General features: G+C 47.9%; 1 long non-coding RNA gene across 2 annotated transcripts; it reads left to right on the top strand.

Moving 5' to 3' along the window:
• The first annotated feature begins 257 nt into the window (after positions 1–257).
• LOC144340348 (uncharacterized) lies at positions 258–26660 on the top strand. Of its 2 annotated transcripts, none has more exons than XR_013416366.1 (6): positions 258–442; positions 18926–19044; positions 19552–19601; positions 24703–24758; positions 25155–25670; positions 26025–26660. It is a non-coding gene; the product is annotated as an uncharacterized LOC144340348 (long non-coding RNA). The 2 variants fall into 2 exon arrangements; XR_013416365.1 differs by having other exon boundaries at positions 18926–19172.

The raw sequence follows: 26660 nt of genomic DNA, 5'->3' as shown, positions 1-26660 counted from the left end.
GTCTGCCTGTCTGATTATTTCCTCGAGATGGGTTCTCAAGTGTGTGAGAAAGCTCTAGAGTAGAGTTTTAAACACTTAGCTTAGCTCATTTCCTTGTGCTGGATTCTACTCCCCACAGTGTATCCACCCCCTGTCTCCTGCCAATACGGAACATTTGCTCATTTATTTTCTTAGTTTTAGAATCACAAAAGCAGTGCATACTCAAGCAATAAGGAGTGTATGAAACAAAAGGACCCAGTCTTTCGTTTCCCCTGCCATGCCTATCCCCCAGAGACTGGCACCATCAGTTTGGGGTATATCTTGGAGCCTCTTCCTCTTCAGCCTTCATTTTATTTTTAATACGTTTCCCAGATGCTGCATGGGCAGACTGGGAACTATTGGTGTGGGGGAAAGGACAGCCTGGGAACCTGAGAACCCGAGAGCTGCCCCTGCCCCCCAGAAGGTGAGCACAAATGTCCTGGACCTTGCTTTCCTCTTTGCAGTGCAGGCGTAATGATATCTTTGCTGTCTGTTGGTAAGATTGTTCTGAGATTTGATTAACCAGCTGTAGCAAACAAACAAAACGAGAATGAAACAAACAAAAGCAAGTAGGATGCCTAGTTAAATTTGAATTTCAGATAATGAATAATTTTTGAGTATTAACATGTCCGTACAGTATTTTACCTGCATTTTATGTGGCAGCCTACCTGAGATGAACATGTAGAAGGGCCTTTGAAATGGATTCTGGCAGAGGGTCCTGGGGCCCCAGCTGGCTCCTTCCTTTTGGTTAGAGAGGGCTCCTTATTTTAGGGGAGATCAGGGCTTGTCCATCCTTGGACTTGAGACAGTCCCTCAAGCACTGACAAGTGGCAGGAAGGAGGAGCCTCTTCAGCAGCGGGAGGAAGGTGGGGCTGCACCATGGTTTACTGAGCACCTACTATATGCTAGGCTGTTGGTAAACACCCAGTCTCCGTGTGTGCCCAGCTGCTTGTTGGTGCTGAGCCTGCTCCTGACTTCCAGGCCCTCCCAGTCCTCAGGCCCTCATTCCTCAGCCTGAACCCATTCCCAATTCCTGCCTCAACTGGCAGCATAGTCGGAAATGCTTCTTGGACTTGAGCCCTTGCCGGCCTGCCTGTGCCCGCAGGCAGCCTGACACAGAGGCCTTGGGCAGGGGGCGAGTTCCTCCAAAGACCCTGCTCTGCCCTGGGGACTGACCCCTCTAGCCTCCTCTGGGGCTCCTCTGCTGTCCCTCAACCCCAGGCTCAGTCTTCCATGCGGGTCTAAGTGAGTGGCATTGGTGGTATGATTTAGAGGCCCCAGGACCCCTGCCATTGTCTCCCTTCTTTGGTAAGTTGCATAGACTGCCTTTCCTGGATGTCACTGGGCAGAGGCAGAGGAGTGTGCGAGGTGCCCTTTCTCTATGGGGATGCTCTCCTGCAGTGCCCTTGGCCTCATCTGGCACCCTTCACCCTGGCCCTTCACCAGGGAGTGGGAGTCAGGACTTTGTGGAGCCCCCCGTCCCCCCCGCACTGAGAGGCAGATACATTGTACTTAAAATGTCTGAGCATGGTGTAATTTTGTTCTAAATCAGATGCCATTTTAACCTGTATTATACCATGGGCCAGTGGCATTTCAGGAGGGACACATATACAGGGGAATGCTTTCATCTGAAAACGTTCTACCCTCTGTGTGTGCTTCACTCAAGTAGCAGCACACCTCCTTTGGGGGCTGAGTTTGGGAACCTCCTGGAGCCTCACTGTTGCAGTGCCTTCACGCCTCTGTGTCTTGGCCCTGGGGAAAGGTTAGGAACTCGAAAGAGCGGGACATGACGTTTTGCACGTATTATTTCTCCTGGCTAAAGTCACTAGTGCTACTATGTCTACCTTATAAATAATGATGGTAATAATATCTCAAATTTATACAGCATGTTAATTTTTTTTTTTTTTTTTTTTTTTGAGACGGAGTCTTGCTCTGTCACCCAGGCTGGAGTGCATGTTAATTTTTTTCTAATCCATTTTAATAAGATTTAAAACAATATTGAGAAAGCAGTAGCCTCTTCCCTGCTCCCAGTTCAGTTCCCTTTATCTTCCAGTTTGCTGTGAACCCAGTTTGGGTCATAACCTTCTAGACTTTTCTATCCATGCATGAACTATATGTGTGGCTTCTTTTTCTTACATGCCTGGTATCACACTACCCATTTTGCTCTGTAATCCTGCCTTTTTACCCAGCAATAGATCACAAATATACAGTTCTTCTTTTTCCTTCTTAATTGCACTGTCCTGTATTGTTTGGGTGTATACCAGTTCTTATATTAATCTCCTCCTGGTTGACACCTAGATTGTGTCTGGTTTTTCCGCTATCACAAACAGTGCGGCAGTGAACACCTCTGTGTTAACTGCACACCCAGCTGTGCCCAATTAACTTAGAGAAACTCACTTCCATCTGATAGTTGGTGTGTGTTGGTCAAGCACTAGCCATCTACTTTACAGATGCAAAAACCCAGCAGGGAAGGGCAAAGGTTCCTGTGGCCACACAACCAGTGCAGAGCAGAGCAGCTTGCTTTTGAGGCCCAATCTCAGGCCCTCTCCATGTATGTCCTCACTGCCTCTTCCAGGACTGAGAGCATTTTAGACCAGCATCTCTCATTCTTCCATGTGCACACACATGCCCTGGGGATCCCCTTAAAGTGTAGATTCTGATTGAGTGGCTGGAGGGCGGGACCTGAGAATCTGCATTTTTAGCAAGCTTTCCAGCGACACCCGTGCCACTGGTCTGGACCCCACCTGAGCACTGAGGCTTAGTTTAGTTAAAATTACAAGTGTCTAGAAGGTTTTTTAAGGGGTGAAGTGGGGAGTCGAGGGGAGACACATGTGGTGTGTGAGCCTTCATTGAACTCGAATCTTTGATCGCAAACACTGTAAACACCAAGGTTAGAAGTGCCTGCAGCACCACACAACCCTACAACAAGGAAGGTTCCAAGAGACCAGTGAGTTCAGAGGACTGGGCCCATCAGGAAGCTGACTTGCCCAAGGCCCCCGAGAGCCAGGCCTGCACCTGATGCCGTGGGACCCCTCCCAGGACTTTCCACCTAGCGGGATCAGGATGCTGGGGTCTGGCTGCCCCACATGGATGTCCTGGATCCTGGCCCCCAAGAAATCTTTGAGAGCCCTTTCAATGTGAACATCCTGGGGTATGGTTTGAAGTGGATGAGAGAAGCTGGGCTTCTCATTTATTTTTATTTTTTATTTTTAATTTTTTTGAGATGGGGTCTCACTCTGTTGCCCAGGCTGGAGTGCAGTGGCAGGATCATAGCTCACTGCAGCCTCAACCTCCTGGGTTCAAGTGATCCTCCTGCCTCTGCCTCCCAACTAGCTGGGACTACAGATACGTGCCAGCGTGCCCACCTAATTTATTTTATTTTATTTTTTTGTAGAGAGAGGGTCTCACTATAATGTTGCCCAGGCTGGCCTTGAACTTCTGGGCTCAAGCAATCCTCTTGCATTGGCCTCCGAAAGAGCTGGGATTACAGGCGTGAGCCACTGCGCCTGGCCAGGGGTCATTTTCAAGGGCTTTCTTAGAAAAACCCAAATCGTTTCTGAGTCCAAAAGTCACATACGCATCACACCAGGAGAGACAGGCAGAGAGAAGGAGAAAGAAACAGACGCCCACGTGGCCAGGGGCAGACATGGTGAAGGATGCAGAGAATAGGAAAGACTGGAGTAGAGACAGACAGGGAGACAGATGGACAGCGGGAGAGCAGAGGTGGAGTAGGGAGAGAGATGGAGGGGAGGGGCAGCACAGGAAGAGCCTCCTAGCTGGGTCTCTGTCAAGAGTGGAGCCTGCAGACCACAGCCCTGCCCCAGCATCCCGATACCCCAGAAGGGGGCGCTGTCTCCAGCTTCAGTTGAGTCCACCTCAGACCTAAGGGTACCCATTATTTCATTTCTCATGTTCATGCTTGAACAAAGACCTTCCCTTCCCTTTCCCCTGCCCTCCCCATCACCGAACTCTTGCCACAGCCCTGAAGAGGAAGGACAGAAAGCCCTCTCCATTCATCAGGGCAGAGGCTGCGTAATGGCGGTGAGTGAGGGGCTGGACTACCGTCTGATTGAACATTAGTCATGCTGCACGTTATATTCTCTAATGAGAAAATTATTTCAAATTGCCTCAAGGGATGGTTGTGATTAAACTATTTGCCTTGACTTCCTCTGCTAAATTGAACGTGTGCGCTTGTGTGTGTTCGAACACCCACATGCACACAGTCTCCCCCACCAAATGTGCTCACCAAAGGCCCTGAACACATCCTCTGAATTCCAGAGGGTTTAGTTTCCAACCTGTTCACAGTATGCCTTTTCCTGCTGCAATTCAGAGCCAGCCAGGTTCTGAGAAGGGAGAAGGAGGCTGTTAGTGGAGCTGTATCAAGCCCTGCCAACCAGCCCCCATTCCTGCAAGGTCCTATTTGCCCATGTTTCAAAGGGAGCTGAGCTTCTATGGATGAGCTTCTCTTGGGTGTCATATGTCTGTCTCTTAAAGAGAGAAGCATTCTTCAGGCAAGAATCTGGAACTCTTTTCAGATCCCTCTTTATTTTCTCTCCTGTGAAACTCCAATTTTATTTGGACCTCCTGCGCATAAGCTGGGCCAAGCCATTAATATGCCGCCCCTGTTTGCCATTTTTGAAGGTTTTTGAAGCATATTTCAAAAAAGAACCAAAGCATATCATTAAGCAAGGAAATCGAAAGTTTTTATGCAGAATTTACAACATCAAAAAAGAACCCAAAAGTGCATAGTCTTGATTATTAGGACATCAATATACCACTACCCCAGTTCCCTTCTCTCTAAATCCTAGCCACACTTCAAGGGATAGTGCAAATGGTTCCTTCTCTGGAGTCTCTCTCTGACCATTGCCTCAGTCACAATTAAGCCCTCCTTGTTCTGGGCTCCCATGACTTTGTCTCTGGTTGATAGAATTCAGCAAATGCTTATTGAGTCCATATCAGTGAGCTGCTGCTAGGTTATACTTGTTAAAAAACAACCCCAATGACTCAGTGGTTTATGGCAGTAGCCTTTCATGTCTGCTGCACACTGGTCATGACGCTGCCTATTCATTCTGGGATCCAGGCTGAAGTAGCAGCCCCCGTCCGGGACATGCCATTCTCCAGGTAGATGGAAAAAGAGGACAATCATCAAACCATGCGTGGCTTTAAATACTCTGCTCAGATGTAGCACACATCACCTCCATTCACATCCTATTGGCCAAAGCAGGCCACGTGGCCAAGCCTGATGCCAGTGGGGAAGAATCATCCTTTTACCGGGTGGCTCTACCATGAGCATCTCTGTGTGCCCATGTGAGATGTCCTCGGTACACAAGGATCAGTTTAGTGCCTTTGGACTCACCGTTTGGAGCACTTTGGTGTCTATTCTTAGCCTTCTACCAAAATCCTTTTCCCATGATCATTAGTGTCTTTACAATCACCATGTTTAATAATCCTTTTTTTTTTTTTTGTAGGCAAGTTGCATGCTACTTGATATCTTGGCTGCGTGTGATTCTGTTGACCACTCTCTTCTCTAGGCTTCTGGGATGTAGCTTTCTCCCAGTCCTCTCTTTTTTTTTTTTTTCTTTTGAGACAGAGTCTTGCTATGTCACCCAGGCTGGAGTATAATGGCCCCATCTCGGCTCACTGCAAGCTCCACCTCCCGGGTTCATGCCATTCTCCTGCCTCAGCCTCCCTAGTAGCTGTGACTACAGGCACCTGCCACCAGGCCTGGCTAATTTTTTGTATTTTTAGTAGAGACGGGGTTTCACTGTGTTAGCCAGGATGATCTCGATCGCCTGACCTCGTGATCTGCCCACCTTGGCCTCCCAAAGTCTGGGATTACAGGCATGAGCCACAACGCCCGGCTCCCCAGTCCTCTTTCTATACCCCTGGATACCCCATCTCAGTAACTTTTGGTCCATCTCTCCCACCTTTCCTATCAATTCCTTTAAATGTTGTGGTTCCCTTTGGGTTGGGGAAATCTCTTCCCTGGATTTAATTTTAACTTCTGCTTCCATCTCTATGACCATGAACATATTTTTTTCCCCCTGCTAAACCAGGTCCTCCTCTTATGCGACAGATTAAATATGGGCCATATCATCTTTGCAGCTCCTCCTATGACATATGAAATTGACTTCCTCTCCCCCTGAATCTGGGCTGCCCTTGTGACTTGCTTTGACTCTGAGAGTTCTGAAGCCAGCTGCCGTATAAAGAAACCCATCTAGTCTGTTGGAGGATGAGAGATGGAGGAGAACTGAGGTGTCTCAGGTGACAGCCAGTGCCAACTTCCAGGCTCAAGAGTGGGGCCAGCTTGGACCTTCCAGTCCAGCTGATCCGCCAGCTGAACGCAGCCAAATGAGTGAGTCCAGGCATGGCCAGCAAAGGAGACATCCAGCTGACCCCTAAAGCTTTGCTATTGAAGTCATTAAGTTTTGGAATGGTTTGTGGTGTGCGATAGATAATGGAAATATCCCGTATTCCCTAAATGGGTTAATGGCACTGCTATCTAACCAGTTATATAACCACTGCTATATGATGGCACTGCTATCCGACCCCTAAACCTGGGAGTCACCCCTGTCTTCTCTCTCTGCTTCAACCCTACATCCAGTAGGTCAATGAGACCCATCAAAGTGATCAAAGGGTGAAATGGGAAACTGGAGTTTAATGAGTATAATGTTTCAGTTTAGCAAGATGAAAAAGTTCTGAAGATTGGTTGCACAACAATGTGAATATCCTCAACACTGCTGAAGAGTACTCATGAACGTGGTTAGAGTGTTAAATTTTGTGTGTATATTTTGCCACAATTAGAAAAATGATCTAAATATTTCCTGATTTTGCCCCCTCCTCTCAATCCCCACCCTCCACATTGCTTTCTTTCTGAAATGCAGTTCCAGCCTCGCCACTTATTTTAAAACTCAGAGCCTTCCTCTCTCCCTTCAGGGTGAACTCCAAACTCTGTACCAGGAACTGTAGGGTCACCTGTCTGCCCTCGTGTCCCACCCCTTCTGTTCTCAATGAGGTTCTCCTGTTGCTTGTGTGCCTTTCCATCTCTTCCTTGCTTCCAGACCTCCTTGCCTTTGCACAAGAAGTTTCCTCCACTGGGATGTTCTCATTGCTTTTTATTAGATGTTGGCAGCACTCACTGGGTCTTCAAGGTTCCTGTTTTTAATGCAACTTAAGCTACCAGTATATACAAATTTTTACTTTTTCTAACCCTTTGATCTAGTAATTCTAATTCAGAAACTCCAACCCATGAAAAGTATACAAATGCCACATAACTAGCAGGACCTTGGGGGATAATGGTTAAGAGTAGACGAGAGGGCAGGGAAGAAGCCATGGCTTACTGTGACAATCTTGTCACATCACAGGAGGTCAACATGTAAACACGTGGTGTCATGTGTTGCTGCACCATGTGAGAGTATCGTCCCAGACACTTTCCATCTGTGTCTCTGATTCTTATCACCCATGAGGTGTTTACTACCACCCCTATTTCACAGATGAGCAAATTGAGGCTCGCTGAAGTATAACACACAGAGAAACGTATACACATCATCTAGAGAAAGCCATGTCCTACAAGCTGAGAGAAGAGATTGGTTGACAGAATCATATGCTGCCAAGATGTCAGATAGCATGCAATTAACCTAAAAAAGAACAAGAGAACCATATATGGTGGTTCACACCTGTAATCCCAGCACTTTGGGAGGTGAAGGCGGGAGGATCACTTGAACCAGGAGTTCAAGACCAGTCTGGGCAATAGTGAGACCCGGTCTCCATAAAATATATTTTAAACAATTAGCCAGGTTTGGTGGTGCATGCCTGTAGTCCCAACTACTTGGGAGGCTGAGACAAGAGGATCGTTTGAGTCTGGGAGGTCGAGGCTGTTGTGAGCTGTGATCATGCCACTGCATTACAGCCTGGGCAACTCTGTCTCAAAAAACAAAAACAAAAAACAAGAAAGAAAAAGAGAAAAGAATCACTAGATTTGGTAAACACCTCAATGGATTAGTACAAAGTGAACATGGCTGTTGACCACTGCCCAAAACAAGAAAGAGAATGTCACCAGCGCCCCAGAAACGCCCTGTGTCCCTCCTAGATACTAGTCCCACTGTCCTCAAAGGTAACCATCATCCTGGCTTCTAACAAATCCGTGGGCAGTTTGTCTAAAGTTGTGCTGTGAAGAAAGGGACCGGCAGCTTCTCTACTCCTCCGTTCTGTCACATGAGCTCCAAAGGTGGACAATGTTCGGTGGCAGTGACAGGAGAGATGGGGCTGACTTCCCAGCTCTGCTGCATCCCGGCCCTGACTTTGCTAGGTGTGGGCCTGGCCATCTGTGCGTCTGGGGAGAAGGCATGTGTTTCTCAGCACTCAGAGAAAGGCCTGCCAGGGGAGCGTCTCTCTTTTTGTCTGTCCCAGGCAGGGGCTTGGTCTTTGAGGCGTGTGCCTGTGCACAGAGACACACACAGACACCCTTATGATCTATCTCCAGCTTAGAGGCTGTTGCAACTATAAACCTTCCTAATAAATCCCTGATCTCTCCCAGAAAGCTGTTGTGAACTCAGTGGAAGGAAAGCTTTTAAAGTGACCCTCCATTTAAGCCCCGAGTCAAAGCCTTGTGTGTTTTCTTTCCTTTTCTTAACTGGAAGGTTATGTGTTTCTTAGCTACTGGTCAGACTGGATGAGACTGCCAAAAAGCTTTCAGGGAATTTCCTCACCATGTAACAAATTTATGAGTCATATGAAAAACTGGGAAACGCTTCAACCAGCTGCCTCTCATTGACTCAGAGCCTTTCTTACAACACCTTGGTGCTGGGGCCTTGGATGGAGCCGGCAGCTGGGTTTATGATAACTACAAATGGCCTGCCATTGTCTGGGAGGAAGCTGTCTTCATCTCCCTTCTTACCTCCATTCTCCTCTTCTCCCCAGCAGAAAGCTATAAACGTTCTCTGAAACAGTTCGGCCACTGAAAGGGCAACTGCAGAGGTCTTGATTGTCCTATAAAGGCCTGGCGGATGGGTGGGTGGGCTGGTGGGTAGCTGAAGGCAGGTTTGGGACCTCATTCTCCATCACTGTTAGATAACCTTTGGGCTTCTCAGACTTAGCCTGCCTAAAACTGAGCTCCAATCTCCCCTTCTTCTACCCCTTGCTGTCTTCCCCATCTTACAAAATGCTAACTTCATCTGTGCCAGATTGTATTTTCCAAAAGTGGCCACAGTAATATCCCTCATCTCACATGTCCCTCTGCAATGTGACCTTGCCACTTTCTCATCAACAAGTAGAGGTAATTTTTCCATCCTCTTGAAATAGGCCAGGCCCCGTGACTGCTTTGAATAATAGAGTATGGTAGAAGTGATGTGGTGCCAGTTTGGGGCACAGCCCTTAACCAGCCTGGCAACTTCTACTTCCACCTGGAAGTCAACCATCCCCATGTAAGAGGTGGGACTATCCAAGGACCACCATGCTGTGAGAAGCCCAAGCCACATGGAGGAGCCCTAGAGGATGAGACTGTAGAGAAGGGGATGGGGCTGGGGAGGGAGAGAGAGAAAGAGAGACTAAGATTCTAGGAAGCACCCAGGTGCTGCATGTGTGGGGGGTGCCATTTTGGAAGTAGAATCTTCACTCCAGCCTCCCCAGCTAATGTCACATGGAGCAGAGACCAATTACCCAGCCAGGATTTTTCCTAGTTCCTGGCCCGCAAAATCATAAGCAAAATAAATGCTTGTTTTAAGCCACTAAGTTTTGGGGTAGTTTGTAAACAGCAAGAGGTAACCAGAACACCATCTTCCCAGTTGCCAGACCAAAGACTTCCTGAAGTCATCTTTGACCTTCCTCTTTCTCTCATACTCACATCCAATTGGTAGGTAAATGCTGTGCATTTATCTTCAAACTATATCCAGAATATATCCACTCCTCATCACTTCCTGTGATATTGTGATTTCTAATAACATACATATTTGTACTCCCCACCCCTCATGGCTGGCAGCCCCTGCATAACCTCAGGATGGGAGCTGGTCACTAGAGTGACCAAGGCAGGATTAGAGGGTTGGGACTTACAGCTCCACCCCCACCTCTGGAGAAGGGAGAGGGGCTGATGGTTGAGTCAATCAGCAATGGCTAATGATGCAATCAATCATGCCTGTGTAATGAAGCCTTCATAAAAGCCCCAAAGAACTTGGGTTGGAAGAGCTTCCAGATGTCTGAACATGTACTAGTGCCTGGAAGATGGTGCGCCCAGAGAGGGCATGGAAGCTCGGTGCCCCCTTCCCACATGCCTTGCCCTGTGCATCTCTTCCATCTGGCTGTTCATCTGTATCCTTTATTAAGAAACCAGTAAGCATAAGTGATAGAGTTTGGATATTTGTCCCCTTCAGATTTCGTTGAAATTTGATCCCCAATGTTGGAGACGGGGGCCTGGTGGGAGGCGTTTGCGCCATCGGGGTGGATCCCTCACAAATGGCTTGGTGCCTTTCTCTCCCTCATTACTCCCTAGTAATGAGTGACTTCTTGCTCTGTTAGTTTCCCCAAAATCTGATTGTTAAAAAGGCCTGGCACCTCCTCCCCACTCTCCATATGAAGCCTATCTCCTTTCTCCTTCTGCCATGATTGGAAGCTTCCTGAAGCCCTCACCAGAAGCAGATGACAGCACCATGCTTCTTGTACAGCCTACAGAACCATGAGCCAAAATAAATCTCTTTTCTTTATAAATTACCTAGCCTCAGGTATTCCTTTATAGCAACGCAAATGGACTAAGGCAGTAAGTAAAGTGTTTCTCTGCATTCTTTTATTTTTCTTTGATGGCCACTGTGTTTCTCTGCATTCTGTGAGCTGTTACAGCAAATTAATTGAACCTAAGGAAGGGGTCATTGAAAGCCCCAATTTATAACTCGTTGGTCAGAAGTGCAGGTGACAATATACTACTTGTGACTGGTGTCTGAAGTTAGGGTAGTCTTGTGGGGCTGAGCACTCACCCTGTGGGATCTGATGCTACTTCCAGGTAGATGGTGTCAGAAATGAATTGAATCAGAGGACACCTGCTGGCGCCCGCTGGAGAATCTGGTGTCAGAGTGTTGTGTTGTACGAGGGTAGTGAGCAGGAGAAACACCTGCGCTTTTTTCCTACCTGTATCTCCTACTTCCACTGCTGTCGCTCCAGCCTAAGCCACCACCTTTATTTCTCACCCCCCTTTGTTTTTTTTTCAGATGGAGTTTCAATTTTGTTGCCCAGGTTAGAGTGCAATGGCGCAATCTCAGCTCACTGCAACTTCTGCCTCCTGGGTTCAAGCGATTCTCCTGCCTCAGCCTCCCGAGTAGCCGAGATTACAGGCATGTGCTGCCATGCCCAGCTAATTTTGTATTTCAAGTAGAGGCAGGGTTTCTCCATGTTGGTCAGGCTGGTCTCGAACTCCCGACCTCAGGTGATCCGCCTGCCTCAGCCTCCCAAAGTGCTGGGATTACAGGCATGAGCCACCGCACCTGGCCTTCTCACCCTCTTAACCACACCCTTCAGTTTGCTTCTACACAGACATGGCAGCCTGCAGGATCCTGACAAAAACCAAGTTAGCCCATGCCTCTCCTCTGCTCAGAACCCTCCAGAGGCCTCCGTTGCACTCAGGCCCTGCTCCCTCTGGTCCTGTCCCTCTCTGACGTCACTTCCTACTGCCCTCCCCCTTGCTCATTTTATTCTGGGGGCACCTGCCTCATGGTTGCTTCTCTGTGCAGTCTCAGGCCCTGAATTTACAGCTTATTTTTGCAGAAATACCCTTCTCTACATGGCCGCATGGCTCTCCCTCTCACCCCTGCACAGTCCTGATGCAGGTGACACCCGAGTGAAGCCCTTCTCTTGTTCCCACCTGCCTTGCTATACACACTCCTATCACCCTTCCCTTCTTCTCCAAACATGATTTTTCTTCATAGCGTTTGCCATCCAGTGGTAGCCTGGCAACTGGCCCACTGGTTGGTAAATACTATGAAGAAAAATAGCGTTTGATCGCTTCTTGGCCTTTTGGCTAAGATAGAGTGAAAAATAGCGTTTGGAGAAGCAGGGAAGGGTGATAGGAGTGTATTCAAAGTAATTAAAAGTAATGGCAAAAGTAATGGCAAGATCCACAATTACTTTTGCACCAACTGAGGGTTTAGTACTGTCTTCTCACTAGAATGTTGTCTCCAGGGGCAGACACTTTGGTCTGTTTTGTTTACAGAAATAACCCTAGAGCCTAGAACAGTGCTGGCACCCAGTAGGGGCTCAAAACACACTTGCCCAATGCATGAGTCTAGTTTCTTACTCCAAAATGAGAGAAATTACAGTTGCTTTCAAGGGGTTGTGAGGACTACATAATAAAGCTTATATGCAGCACACTGTGTTGGGCCTGGTACAGAATTGCCCCGAGGAGCTGGGCCCGGAGAGGGTACAACTTCCAGTGCCTCTTTAAATAATGCCTAGCCTTTTGAGACAAAGAACATATTTGACATTACCCTTAGGAATTCTTGAGTTGTAATGATGATTAACTCAGAGTCTATGATACATGGACTTTGGGTCATTTTTCCCTAAGGCATGTCCTTGAACTTGCTCCATTAAAGCTGCCACTGCTCACTCACACAGCCAGGGCTGGTCCTGCGGGTTCTTCCTGGTGGTGTACAGGATGGACAATGTCACAACAGTTAGAGACCTTAGAACTTATCTTCTAGTAGCCCCATGGTGTCCTTTACTGGCAGGAGAACTGTTCAGCTAAGGGAAATGATGTGTCCAAAGCTACACAGCTGGGTTGGTGGCCGAGTGGGGACTTTACCACATACCGCTGGACTCTGAGTCTCTGGCTCTTTCTACTCTCCCGATTCCTGAGGGTTAAATACACCAGGCAGAGAAGAGTCAGGCTCAGGGAGAAATCTCATCCCTCCCTTGTCCCCTCTGATCCTTTCTCATTTTGTGTCATTTGTTTGTTTGTATGTTCTAGTAGTTACCGAGTGACTATGTGTCACACACAGTGAAGACACGGGCTCTGTCAGGGGCCATGGCAGACATTACCAGGACTCAAACACATGGGGCTCATGGAAGACTCACTTCCCACTTGGGAGGGATTTAGGAGAGAAGCATAATCTTGGAGGGGCTAAAGCACTGAGATTTGGGGGTGGCTTGTTTCCACAGAATAAGCCCACACTGACTAACACACATGTTTCAGAAGGAGGAATGAAGACGTTGACATTGATGCAGCATAGATGAGATGATAGAATAATGAAAAAGAAAAAAAAACACACAGCAGAGAGAGTGCCCCTCTCCACCTAGCCTGTGGAGATAGCCACAGGCGGCAATGCGAGGTCAAGTGTTTCTCGCTTTGGGGCAGTGCTGGGGCCAGGTCCCAGCCCCAGCTCAGTCATCAATCTTCTGTGTGACCCCTGAGCAAGTCACTTTCCCTCTCTGAGCCTCACGTATGCAATGAGAGGGTTGGAGAGGATTGCCTCTGAGGTTCTTCCCAGCTCTAAAATTGTTTCAGGAAAGCTAGGGTGAGTTCATCTGGTGAGCTCTTGGTCTGCACTTCCTTCCTCCCACCGGGCACTAGATCTTCTCCTGTGAGTCCACATGGCCTTGTTGGTGAGGACTGATTGAGCAGGACACAAAGGGAAAGAAACAGTTGCTGTTCCAGCTTTTGGCTTCCAAAACAGTCATTGAGAATGCGGGATTTTGTGGAGAGAAGAAAAGACACTTGAAAACCATCAAGGGAAGGTGCAGGATAGAATTGTTGCCATGACAACAGCCTGGGCAGCTCCCCCTTCCCTTCCTGCTCCTCCTTGATTTCCCCACAGCTACCACCTAGGGGGGCAATAGGGCAGGGATGATGGGAAGGGGCCCGCTGGATGAGTTTGACCAAATGACTTAGCCTCTGAGGGCCTCAGCCTCCTCCTTGGCAAAATGGGGCAATGGTACCTTGCTCCCTGCTGGCTGTGGACATCAAGTGGCAGCATGGGCGTGAAGCACCTGGCACGGGCATGCTCCAAAGTGGGTGCTCGAGGCAATGTGTCCATGCCCAGCCCGGTCACTGCCCTTCCTCATTGTGAACTCCCCAGCCATCCCTGCCTCATTCATCTGCCTGCTCAGCCTCCCACCTGTCCCAAGGTGAGCGAGGTGGAGTTTGGTTTCTGTGGATCACAACTTCTCCCAGGTTCCAACCCTCTCCCACCACAAGTATCTCCACCTACCAACCATTACAATCTCTCACCACCAATAAACGGTAGCTATGGCCTGTTATCAAACAGGAGATCTCTTGAGCCTGCAGTGAGCTGTGATCGTGCCACTGCACTCCAACTGGGGTGACAGAGTGAGACCCTGTCTCTTAAAAACAACAACAACACTTCGTTGGATTTTGCCTTCTCGGCGCCTCTCTTGCCTCCCTTTATCCTGGCTGTCACGCAGCCAATGTGTTGCTGATTTCAGTTAAACAAGAAAGTCTCTAATGCAGTGCTTCCCAAACTTCAGTGAGCATCAGAATCACCTGGAGGGCTGGTTAAAGGGGGGTTTGTTAAAACAGAAATTGCCAGTCTCAGCCCCAGAGCTACTAATGGAATAGGTCTGGGGTGGAGCCCAAGAATGTGCATTTCTAGTGAGTTCTTAGGTGACGCTGATGCTGCCTGTCCAGGGACAGCCCTTTGAAAACCACTAGCATAGAGACCTGCAGTGTGGCCCAGAACTCTCTTGAGGGTGGCTCAGGGAAGTTCCAGGAGCAGCAGCTCCCATTCCCCAAGGCCAGGCTGATGCTGCGTTGGTTTTGTCTGTTCTCTGGACTTGGTAGCGCTGGCTGCTCGTGGTACTCATTTTGACGGGCTCCTGAGCTGAGAGACGTTGGCCTAATTTATGGGACTTGGCAGACACTCAGAGTCTGAGGAGGACAGAAAACTTCTAACACACTGCACGCTGGCTCCAGTGTTTGGCCATTCTTTATTGCTCACTGGGGAGAATGTGCATGTGGAAAGCCTGTTCCCTTAGTTGCTGTAAAACTTGGTAATGGAGTGAAATAGGCTGGTTATAGAGTTTCTCGGGGGCTGTGTCTTTGCCCACCCTGGAGCAGGCGGGAGAGGGTCTCTCTGAAAAGTGCAGGAACTGGCACTCAATGGCAGTTGACTGGGACACATACGCCTTATGGGCTGTTTAATGTCATTGTGTACAGCATCTCCTTGGCTCTGGTTACTCCCTCTCTCCCCCTCCTCTGTGCCCATTTGGGTGGCCCATGCAGGCAATGGCCATTTGGGCTGTATCTGGTCAGGTGAAGTCATGAGGGCCTGAATCCCCATCCAGTAGGGGATTGGGAAACTCACGGCAGAAGATGGCGATGCACCCAGGCATGGCTCCCCTTCTTGGAGTAGTTGGATAATCTCTTCTCTGGGTGCTGAATGACAACCGATACCCTTTACTGATCCCCTGCAGGTTATATCAACTCATTCTCTCCCTAAAAAGAAACTGTGAGGCCCTAAAGCGCTGTGCCTGGCTCCTAATGTAGACTCAGTCACTCTCTGCCGATGAGGGAGTGTGGGCTTTGAACCCGGCTCTTTCTCACCCCAGGGCCTTGTTCTTTCTGCATTACAAAGCAGGCACTACCTCTTCTTGCCCACCCTGCAGTGGCAGGTTCGTTACACCCAATGCAGACACCACCAAAAGCCAGGGCTCCACGCCTTTCAGTTTTGGCTGAGTGTGAGCAGGAAAACCAGCAAATGAATGAAGAGGCGCCAGCCATTCGTCTTTCTGGGACGGTCTTCCTTGAGCTCTACAAATAGCAGCAGAGCCGGCCAGGGTTGCTCTCATTGGGTGTTGGGGCCACACTCGGTCTAGGCTGATATTTTCTCTTTTGTAAAACTGGCAAGGACAGCTGGAGGCAGTGAGGAAGCCAACCCCCAAGAAGTCACCAAGCTCTCTGCAGCAAAGGAAGAGCAGATGGGCACTGTCCCCCTTTTTCCCTGCTTGGGCTTCCCCAGACCCAGCACAGCGAGTCACGCTGCCAGCTGCCCTCTTTTGCATTCCAGACATAAGTGGGTTTGGGGGTGAGATTCTGTTTCCTCCTTAGTACAGCCAAGACAGCTTGGATTTTTCTAGAGAAACTTTCCTAAGAAACCAAGGATCAAGCCAGTCCCCTTGCTGGGCAATAATAAAAGCAGTTGGCACTTAAAGGCACTCTGGGCCAGGCACTCCCCCAAGGTTTTCCCCTCCGTAAGCCCCTTTAACCCTCACAAAAGCTTAGGGTGGAGGTGCATTATTCATTTCCATTTTGTAGAGGAGGAAACTGAGGCTCAGAGAGTTTCAGTTGACATGGCCAAGCTCACACAGCTAGGAAGTGGGGAGCTGGGATTTGAATCCAGGCAGTCTAGTTCCTCAAATTGGGCCCACCTGCCTTACCAGCCGAATCTCCTGCACCTCCTTGAAGTTCGCTAGAACCTAAATCCAGGATCTCTCTCCCTGTCATGAAGACCGCAAGTTTTTCTAGGCTTCTTGACATTTGCGTGCTTGGCCTCTGCTGAGGCAGGCTGTTTGCTTGAGCTCCTCCCTGCCAAGTTCCCACTCACCTGTCTGGGGCCAGTGGAAATGTGTCTGTTGGGAACAGCCTTCTCAACCCCCTGAATGAGTTGGTCAACTGTCCTCCGTGCTTCTGGAGGCCGTTTCATCACTGCGGTACACTCAGTGGTAGAGACAGCAGCTGTCTCCCTGTGAGGCCCGAGGGCAGAGGCTTAAGGCTGCATCAGCAGTCTGACTCCTAGGCCTGTAATTTCGTACCAGCGTTTGGTTCTGTTCTCTTCTCTGCAGCAGCCACATGGTCTCTGTAGCAGAGGTGGCGAGTTGTCCCCTAATATCCATTTTGCCTTCTTCCCCTGTCAGAGAACTTTTAGCTGAGCTTGTGGTATCCAGAAGAGACATTCTATTTCCCAGGCTTCTTTGCAGCCAGGTGCATCCATGTGATGAAATTCTGGCTGCTGGAATATGGGCAGAAGTGATATATGCAGTGTTTGGGTCATGCCCTCAGAAGGAAGGAGCACGTGCCTCTCCCCATCCCTTTTGGTTGGGGGTTGGACATGGTGAAGAGCTTCCTTGACCACATGAGTGGTGGCCACACTCTACAGATGGCAGAATAGCAAGATGGGAGGAGATTGGGCCCAGCTGCTCTCCCAACTCAGATTTCTACTTCAAAGAAAAAGGAATATCTACCATGCTCAGGCTACTGACAACTGAAGGCTGTGTCCATTATGCCCAAATCTGTAACCTAAATACATGCCCACTCTCCCATGTGGAGCATTGCCTTGCCCTGGGAGCTGGTCTCCATCTTTCTTGGTAGTTGGAGGTCGAACAAAGGTCATTTCCTTTTCAAGTGCAAATCCTCCTCCAGTTCATATGTAAGGGGCATGTGCAGATCATGGCCAAAGCCAGAGCAATGAATCCCAAACCTGGTCATGCAATAACACGCAGGGCTTGGTCTCCACCCAGTACCCAAACTTGACAGGTTCAGAATCTTTGGGACAGAACCCAGACATTGGTGTTTTTATTAAGCTCCCCAGGAGACGTGCCCCTCCTTGGGTTTCAAAACCAGTTTGTTAAGTCCATTTATGCTTTAGGACATCCCAGATTGGCCATAAACAAGTAAATATTGGTTTTTTATTGGGCAAGCACCTATTATGTGCTGGGTGCTGCTGGGGATATGGGCAACGTCCCTGACTTCATGGAGTGCACTTTCTCATAGAGGAGGCAGGCCGTGAACAGCTAAGCGTGCACATATATAACTTCAGGCAGGGGGAAGGGCTATGCAACAACAGGAAGCAGGGTGAAGTTATGGAGGGTAGGGAGGGGCCAACTCAGGTGGGCTGAGAGAGAGAAGGTCTGAATGACAAGAGCAATGTGGCTTGTGTTAGTTACAGGCTGAGCCAATGCATCAACTAGACCCTCAAAATCAAATGGCTTCAGAAATAAGGCATATGGTGATTTCTCAACCATCCTTCAGAGCTGATGTTTAGGCTGAGGGTCTGACTCTCCTCTCTACACACACTCAGGGACCCAGGCTGATGGCTGCTCTACCATCTTCAAATTTTGGCTTCCAAGGTCATCTCGGCATCACCATCTGGTTAGCTGGAAGGGAAAAGAGCTTGAAAGAGCCTCTTGGGAGTTTTCTATGGCCCAGTCTGAATGTGACAGGTACCATTTATGCCCATGTTCCATTGGTGTGAACTTGGTCACATGGTCATCCCACCAGCAAGCGAGCCTGGGAAATGTACTCTGGTCATGTGCCCAGGATTTTGGTGGACAGCCAAAGGCAGGGGGCCTCTGCCAGAGGCAGAGGGGACAGCAGGTACAAAGACCTGTATGGGGGAGTGAGTTTGGTGTGTCAAGGAGCAGCAAGGAAGCCAGTGTGACTGGGATGAAGTGAGACTGGGGTAGAGGGCTAGCGGGTAAGGATGGAGAGACAGGCAAGGCCTACAGCCCAGGAGCTTTCCCCCTCCCACCCACCTTAGGAAAAGCTTAACAATGATAATCTTTTTGAGCACAGAGCATTTTCCCCATGTACACAAAAGTAAAGAGAATAACAGAATAAACTGCCAAGCACCCATCAGCTTACCAATGTTTTGCCAAACCTATTATAATTTAAAAACAATGTACAAATTTCTCAGGTAGCAAGAAGGCAGACTGTCTCTTGTAGATTCCTCCTTACCTCATATAATCTCTCAGGGAAAATCACAACAAGTATTTGAAAGTATTTTGGGATTTTAGAAGAAAAAAATATCATAACAATCCTGTGATTGTTACTTTTATCAGAATTTCAAATTTTCCTGTTAAGTGATTAATTTTCATGTTAATCTTTTTAGAGATGGCATTAGTTATATTTTGCTGTGCAATCCATTACCCCAAAACTAAGTGGCTTAAACTGACAATAAATATTTACCGTCTTTCACAGTTCCCATAGGTCAAGAATGCACGAGTGGCTGAGCTGGGTAGTTCTGACTTGGAATCGCTCATGAGGATGCTGTCAAATGTTGATCAGGGTTGCAGTCATCTGAAGGATCTGTTCCCAAGGTGACTTATTCACCTAGTTGACAAGTTGGTACTGGCTGTTGGTGGTAGGCTTCAGTTCTTCCTGCACATGAGCCTGTTCTCAGGAATGCTTGAGTGTCCTCACAACATGGTGGCTGCCTTTCCTCAGAGTAAGTGATCCAAGAGGACAAGGGTGGAACCACAATGTCTTTTATAACCTAGCTTCAGAAATCACACACCATCACTTCCATAGTATTCTATTGGTCACACACATCAGCTTTGACTCAGTGAAGAAAGAACAACACAAGGGTGTGAATAATAAGAGGCAAAGATCATTGTGGGCCATCTTGGAGACTGTCTACCAAAGGCCTTAGCTAAGGGCGTGATAATGATCTGTTTGGGAATGTTACCACTGTAGAAGGGCCATTTTTGGAACTGATACCCAAATAGGAATAAGCAGATTTCTGATGACTGATTTAATAGGATTGGGGGATTTTATAGTTATGAAGGAACTTGGGAGTAATTTATTTCTACATTTACTTTTTACAGAGGAGGAAATTGTTTCCAGAGCGACAAAGTGCCTTGTTTAAGGCTACCAGGTGAGTTTGTAGCTGAATAAAGATTAAAGATCCAGTCTCCTAACGCTTGGAGCTGTGGTGCATGGGGCATGGAGAGAATCCTGGATTTGGAGACTGGAGATCTGGCTAGAGGTCTCTGAATGGGTGACCCATCCCCTGGTCTTTTCTCCCTGAGCTTGATCATCTTCTGGATAAAAATGTTGTCTTTCTGAGACAATGTTAAATATTCTCAATAAAACTCAACATGCTCTCTAAAATGTTAGGTTGATGATGCTTTGTAGCCTTATCCATTTACTTATTCTGCCCTTGTAAGCAGGAGTCATAGATTTAAGGCTATGTGACTCTACTTAGTTCAGTATGGACCTCTCAGACATGTTATCCAAGAAGCAGCAAACTAGGGCACCCAGGGGAACACCAGAACTGTCCTGTTCATTAGTTTAGCTTTTTTTTATTTTATTTTTGGCTGCATGCAACAGAAACCCCTTTGATTAGCTTGGGCAAAGAAAAAAAAGGACAGTAATTTGTTAGAGGGTCCATGGGAGTACCTCGTAAATCAAAGGAAGGCTTGAACAACTAGGATTTGGAATGAAATGGGGCTGCCCCTGATAGTTTAGCATCAGGAGTGTCCGGATCCTCTCTTCACTGGGGTCCCATGAACACAACATAGCCCAAAATATTTCCAGCCCATAGATGTTCAAGTAGATGTCAGATTCCTGAGAAGCAGAATGTGTCAGACCCACCTGGGGTCATGCATCCAGCTTGGCCAGTGGCAGGATCATGTAGCAGAGACATAGCCTTTAAGCCCACCTTGAAATGTCTGGCTGTGTCCGCCACCAAAGGGGGAGTTTCAGTCAGTCAACCAAGAAGGGTCTATAGTAGCTCGTGGACTTCTACCACACCAGCAAGGCTTCACCTTGGACAGGGTACAAAGTCTTTCCTACCTCTTTACTATGCAGGAAACCAGCATCCTTAACACCACTATTAACTCACTTGTTTTCACTTATTTTATGCCCAGAACTTTGGGACTCTGGCCAGGACCCTTTCCTTCTTGAATTTAGCTTCTCATCTATACATAGAGGAAGTTAGTCTTGCTGACCTGTTCTAATATCTTCTGGCTGTGGCAGCTCAACAGTCCCCTGCCCCAGTGTTCATTATTCCCTGACTGGGTCTCTCACTGTGCATGTGAATACATGCAAGTATATGTGAGTGAATATAGTCTCTAAGGGCATCACACATACTCATGTACTCAGACACATTCTAAACTGCAATGGTTGTATTCTCTTAATAAGAAGGGTTGGTTGAGACCACTGCCTTTGGACTGAGCTGGTCATATGATGAGTAGGAAACATCTGAATGGATTATTACATATTCCAAGCAGGAAATTCAATGGCTAGTATATCTCTCTCCATGATGTATAATTGTTGGTGTTATTTAGGCTAGAACTGGAATTAGAATCCTTCCAGGGTTTGACTGATAGGAACTGCAGTGATGTGGGAAATGGGATGGGGTAGGTGGGTGAGGAGCAGAGAGGGCATGGGTGAATGAGAATGAGACTTCAGACAATCTCACCCAAGCCCCTTAATGGTCAATAGGTTCATTGACTTGGAGGAACAAAATCTGTGGGAGGCTTGGAGGAACCCTCCAATCATCAACAATTGGGAAATGCACATCTACCTTATGATTCATCTAGGGTTGTGGGGTGGTGTTAGGAATGGGGGTGAAGAATGACCATGGCAAGGACCCAACCCAAGGTGGGAAAAACCTACCACCAGACTCTCAAACATCACCCCAGCTATGTCCCCACCCACAATGTGAAGTCCAACTCAGAGGTGGGTCCTGAACCATCCCACCCTTTTGTCAGGATCCCAAGTCAAAATCTTGCAGTTAGACTATGGCAACCAGGCAAGTCCTTAGAGATAACACAGCTCCATCCCAACACTTTCTTCCCAAGTTCTCCTCAACTCAAGGAACATCTTGGTGGGTGCACACAGGCAGGTAGTTTTCCCCTCTGTGGTCACTAGCTCTGTACCTTGCCTGCTGCTGCAGAGATAAGCATCTCACCCTCACACAACTCAACCATTCAGGGATTATCACTTTTTTCATGGAAGAGAAGCTTTCTTGGAAACCCCCAACAGACCTTTCCTTTGGTCTCATTGGCCAGAGGAATTGGGTCAAATGCCATCCTAAAACCAATCGCTGTCAAAGAGCAATTGGAAGCCACACCCAGCTTAGACTACTTCTGCTTCATTCTCTGGGGCTGGGGACCAGGCAGCCCTTCCCTGAGCCCCTGGTTACCTGCCAGGTGCGTGCAGAGGAATATAGTGGGTGGATGTGTGCAAGGTGGGGGAGCTTGAGTGGGGAGGGCTACTGGCTGAGAGTGACATGGACTGTGATGGTACCCCACTTGGCCATCTCATTCATCCTTGGGCTCTCAAGTGGCTTGTCCATGTTTACCAATAAACAGGTCATATAGAGTTTTCTAAAGCATGTGTGTGTGTGTGTGTGTGTGTGCGAGAACAGGCACAGAAAGAGAGTTATGACAGAAAGAGAGTTATGACCTTAGGCCTTATAATGTTCCTTCCTTAATTAGACTTGAGGAAATGCACCATTTTTGCTTTAAAAGAAGTGTAATGAAGATGGATTACAGTTCAGGGTCTGATTGGAAAGAGCCAGGAACTAAGATTAATTAGCAGCCACATGTGGTTTATTTTCAAGGTCGTTTTTACTTGGCTTCCAGAAATCCTGCTTTAATATCTTCAAACTCTCACTGAACTTTTCGTGTGCAATGAGGTGGAGGATTTTGCATTCTTGTTTGATGGGGAGAGGCGCTGGACCTCCTGTAACACTCTCTGAATGGCCAGCCCCTGTCACTAGCCATGTTCGGATGTCTGTGGATGGCCACCTCAAGCTCAACGAACCCCTCCCACTTCGACCCCACAGAGCTTCAATGTGAATTGCTTTCCAGCTGACATTTCTCAGGGGATGTGTGGAGGCTGGATTTGAGGGTGTTTTTTAATTCTGTAAGCTGTTTAAAGTCTCCTAAAATTCCTCATCATCTTTTCTATTAGAGCTTAAAATTTCCAGGATTTTCTGGAACAGAGTGAGAGCTTTAAAATAGTCTAGTCACTGCAGTCCCAGTACTGGATGGAGGTCTAAGCAACACTACAGGCAATTCCTTAGCTAGCATTCGGAGACTTGCTCTTTCAGCCTTTTCTTTTCTCCTATGACACTTTTGCTTCCTTCTATCCAAGGCCACCTCTTCTTCCTACCGGAGGACTAGCTGTCCCACCCTGGTAAGACCATCAGTAGATGCCCCCAGCCCTTGGGATAAAAGCTCAACTCCTCATTGTGGTTGGCAGGGCCCTGCCTTTTCTGGCCCTCAGCTTTCTCCCGTTCTCTCCAGGCTCCCAGAACACTGGCTTTCTTTGGGTTCCTTAAATAAGTGAATATTTTTCTTGCTTCACAGCCCTTACAGGCTGTTCCCTGTGTTTGGGACATGTCTCAATTGGTCATTGGCTAATTCCTTCTCACCATCTAGGTCTCAGTGTAAATGGGGCCTCCTCATGCGGGCCTTCCTTGCTTCTTTCCAAAGTGGCCTTTTTTTTCAACTGTCTACCAGCACGTCCTGTTTGGGTCTTCTGGTGCACTTAGTGCAATTTGCCATTATTTTACGTATTTGTGCATAGACTTGTTTGGTCTGTCTCCCCTGTGAGAGAGAGGACAGGATCTTGCCAGCATGTTCATCATTGTATGCCCAAGGCAGAGCTCCACCGGTTCTGGGTCAGAGCTGGCTGATCAGTACTGAAATCCTGCCTCTTTGGGCAGCTTTCCTGGGGCCACCATCTGGGGTCACTCCTCTTGCATGAATTGCTCCTTCCCCTGACTGGTCTCTGGGGTCCTTGAAGGCAGTGACCAGGTCTGATGTGTCTTTATACCTCTCAAAGGCTCCTGCGTCTGCTGACCCCTCAATAAATAGTTATTGACTGATTAATTAAAAGAACCCTGTTTCCAAGGAAGAATCTTCAGCTTCAGCTCAACTGACCACTGTGAAATGAAGCAAGAAACTAATAGACATTAGGCATTTGTATCAATTAGGATGTATTTGGGTTGCAAGAATGGAAGAATGGAAGTGTTCATGGTTTAAATAATAAAGATTTAATGATCTCACATGCTCACAGGGAACCCGAATGGAGGACTCGCTACCTGCCAGCCTGTGATCTAGATGCTTTCTATATATTCATACACTTAGTCTTGACATCATCCCTATGAGGGAGGTGCTATTATGGTCTTCCTACTACAGATGAAGAAACTGAGCCTCAGCAGGTTAAGCACTCTGCCCGAATTCACGTGAGTGGTAGAGCCAGAACTTGACTGGTTCTAAGGTGATCTGGCCCCAGGGCCTACATTTACCTACCACTTTGTCATGGCAGGTCTGGAGGCAGGTATTCTGGGTTTGATGGGAGCTCAGTGTCAGGATGCAGAGTCAGTGTGTCTGATTCCCTGGGCCTCCCCTTCATGGCTCCATGGCCCCCTCCACTACACAACTTCTAGAGCAGGAGGCTAGGGGTGAGGGGTGGGTACAAGCAGTCTTCCTCATGCTGCCATCACCTCTAATCAGGCAGGACAGTGTCTTCCAGAAACACCCAGAGAGTTCCCCTAACATCTCATGGACCAGAGTGGGGTCTTGTGGCACCCCACAACAATGCTGACAAGAAAATGGGGTGGCCATGAGTGAATGATTTCAGTTGAACCAGTTCTCATCCCTAGGGACTAAATATGTTGCCACCAGAATGAAACTGGGTCTGTCATCTGCAAGACAGGGGGCTGGATGGTAGGTAGAAGCCACCAGGCTTGGCCTAGCACATTTGCTTTATTCATGGGAGACTCAGGGAGAGGACTCAGGCTCAGGAACCCATCCTTGCAGGAGGCAGGACCTGACCCTTGGGTGACATCAAGGACTCAGTTCCCTTTCACTCTTAGTTCCCAGCAGGTCTAGTGTCACTCTAGGGAGGTTCATGTATGTGTGTGAGTGTGTGGATGAGTCAGGTGGGTCAGGGATCAGGCAGGGGATGATGGTTGGAGGTGGGGAAAGGGATGCAGCGTGTTTTTCCTCTCTCTCTAGAATTCTGGCCCCACTGGATGTGCCGTTTATCCTGGGATTTCAGGCTCCACCGACAGGTAGTGTATATATGTGGGGTGGGGGAGTGAGAAGGAGGGGCAGTCACTCTCTGTCCAGTGCAAGCCCTGAGCACCTGTTTAAGTGACCTGAGAATGCACATTGATCACTTGCCAGTGCTATGCTTGGTAGCAGGTACTTATGCCTACACCTCAGTTAATGTTCACAACTGACCCATGAGATCAGTACTATTATTTTCACCCCCAGTTTAAAATTGCTTCCTAGAGGTGCCACTTTGGGCAGAAAGGTTACTTAACCTTTCTGTGCCTCTTTTTCCTTCTCTGGGGGAGATGGGGATGGCAATAACTTGCCTTTCTCATATAAAGCACTTAGAACAATGCCTGACACATAGTAGCCAGTGAATACATGCTAGTAATGCTACTGCTGTTATTTTTCAGATGAGGAAACTGAGGCTTGGTAAGTGAGGCACAAATGCCGATCACATTCTAAGATGGGCTGAGTCAGGCCATCCTGATAGCTATGAGGACGATGAGGATGAGGATGATGGAGGAAGAGGAGGAGAAGGAGAAAAAAGAAAAGGAGAAGGAAGAGAAGGAGAAGAAAAAGGAGGAGGAGGAGGAGAAGAAGGATGAGGAGAAGGAGACAAAGAAGATGATGTTGGTGATGATAATGATGTTGGGGATGATGACAATGTTAGTGATGATGATGAAAGAGGAAGAGGGGAAGAAGGAGCAGGAGAAAAGGGGGAAGATGATGTCAGTGACTGTAATGATGTTGTTGACGATGATGATAAAATGACAGTGTTGATGATGTTGATAAAGCTGATGATGATGATGGTAGTAAGAAAGACAAAGACATGATGAAAGCCAATAACTACTGAACATTCACCATGTTCCAGGCATTGTGCCAAGCCTCTCACATTTATCGACTGAGGACACTGAAGTGCCAAGAGGGTAAGAGCATCACTGGTGGTGAGGGTGTAATCAGGACTCATGCCCAAGACTGCCTGACTCAATAGCACTTAACTCCATACGGGTGCTACCATTTTGAGAGAGTCTGGACCGGGAGCTCAAAACAGTTGTCTCAGTCTTCTCCATATTTCAGAGTAACCTAAGGAGCTTTTTAAAAACTACCAAGGCCTGAGTCTCAACCTTAGAGATTCAGAATCAGTTGGTGTGGGGTGGAGCCTGGGTATCAACATAATTTATTCAGGTGATTTTGAAAACCACGCTATCCAGATGATCACTAAGGTTGACTGGTTCTGATATTTTAGGCATCTCTGATCATCCTCTATTTTCCCTACCAAGGAGGCTGCAGGGAAGGAAGCCTGGCAAGACATCTCAAGGAGGAGAGGGAGCTGGAAAAGCCGGAGTCAAGTGAGCCCTGCGCAAGGCAGCCTATGAAATACGAAAGAACGTGTGAATTGGCCCTGGGCACTGTCACCATTTTCCTCAACTTTCTGGTCATCTGCTGACTGTGAGGCATCTTAGAAATAAAACTAATAAGCCGGGCGCGGTGGCTCACGCCTGTAATCCCAGCACTTTGGGAGGCTGAGGCGGGCGGATCACAAGGTCAGGAGATGGAGACCATGGTGAAACCCCGTCTCTATTAAAAAATACAAAAAATTAGCTGGGCGCGGTGGCGGGCGCCTGTAGTCCCAGCTACTCAGGAGGCTGAGGCAGGAGAATGGCGTGAACCCGGGAGATGGAGCTTGCAGTGAGCCGAGATCGCGCCACTGCACTCCAGCCTGGGCGACAGAGCGAGACTCCGTCTCAAAAAAAAAAAAAAAAAAAAAGAAATAAAACTAATATTCCTTGGATGTTATTTCATAGTAGTATTCCTCCCTTTAAAGCAAAGGCAGTGTGTTATCCTGGGAGTGAATTTACAAAGAATAGCATAATTTTATATTGAAACAGTCACCACCTCAGAGTTCATTTCACCCA

The sequence above is a fragment of the Macaca mulatta genome, chromosome 4 (genome assembly GCF_049350105.2).
Source record: "Macaca mulatta isolate MMU2019108-1 chromosome 4, T2T-MMU8v2.0, whole genome shotgun sequence".
NCBI classification, from domain to species: Eukaryota; Metazoa; Chordata; class Mammalia; order Primates; family Cercopithecidae; genus Macaca; species Macaca mulatta.
This window is presented reverse-complemented; position numbering and strand designations above follow the sequence as displayed.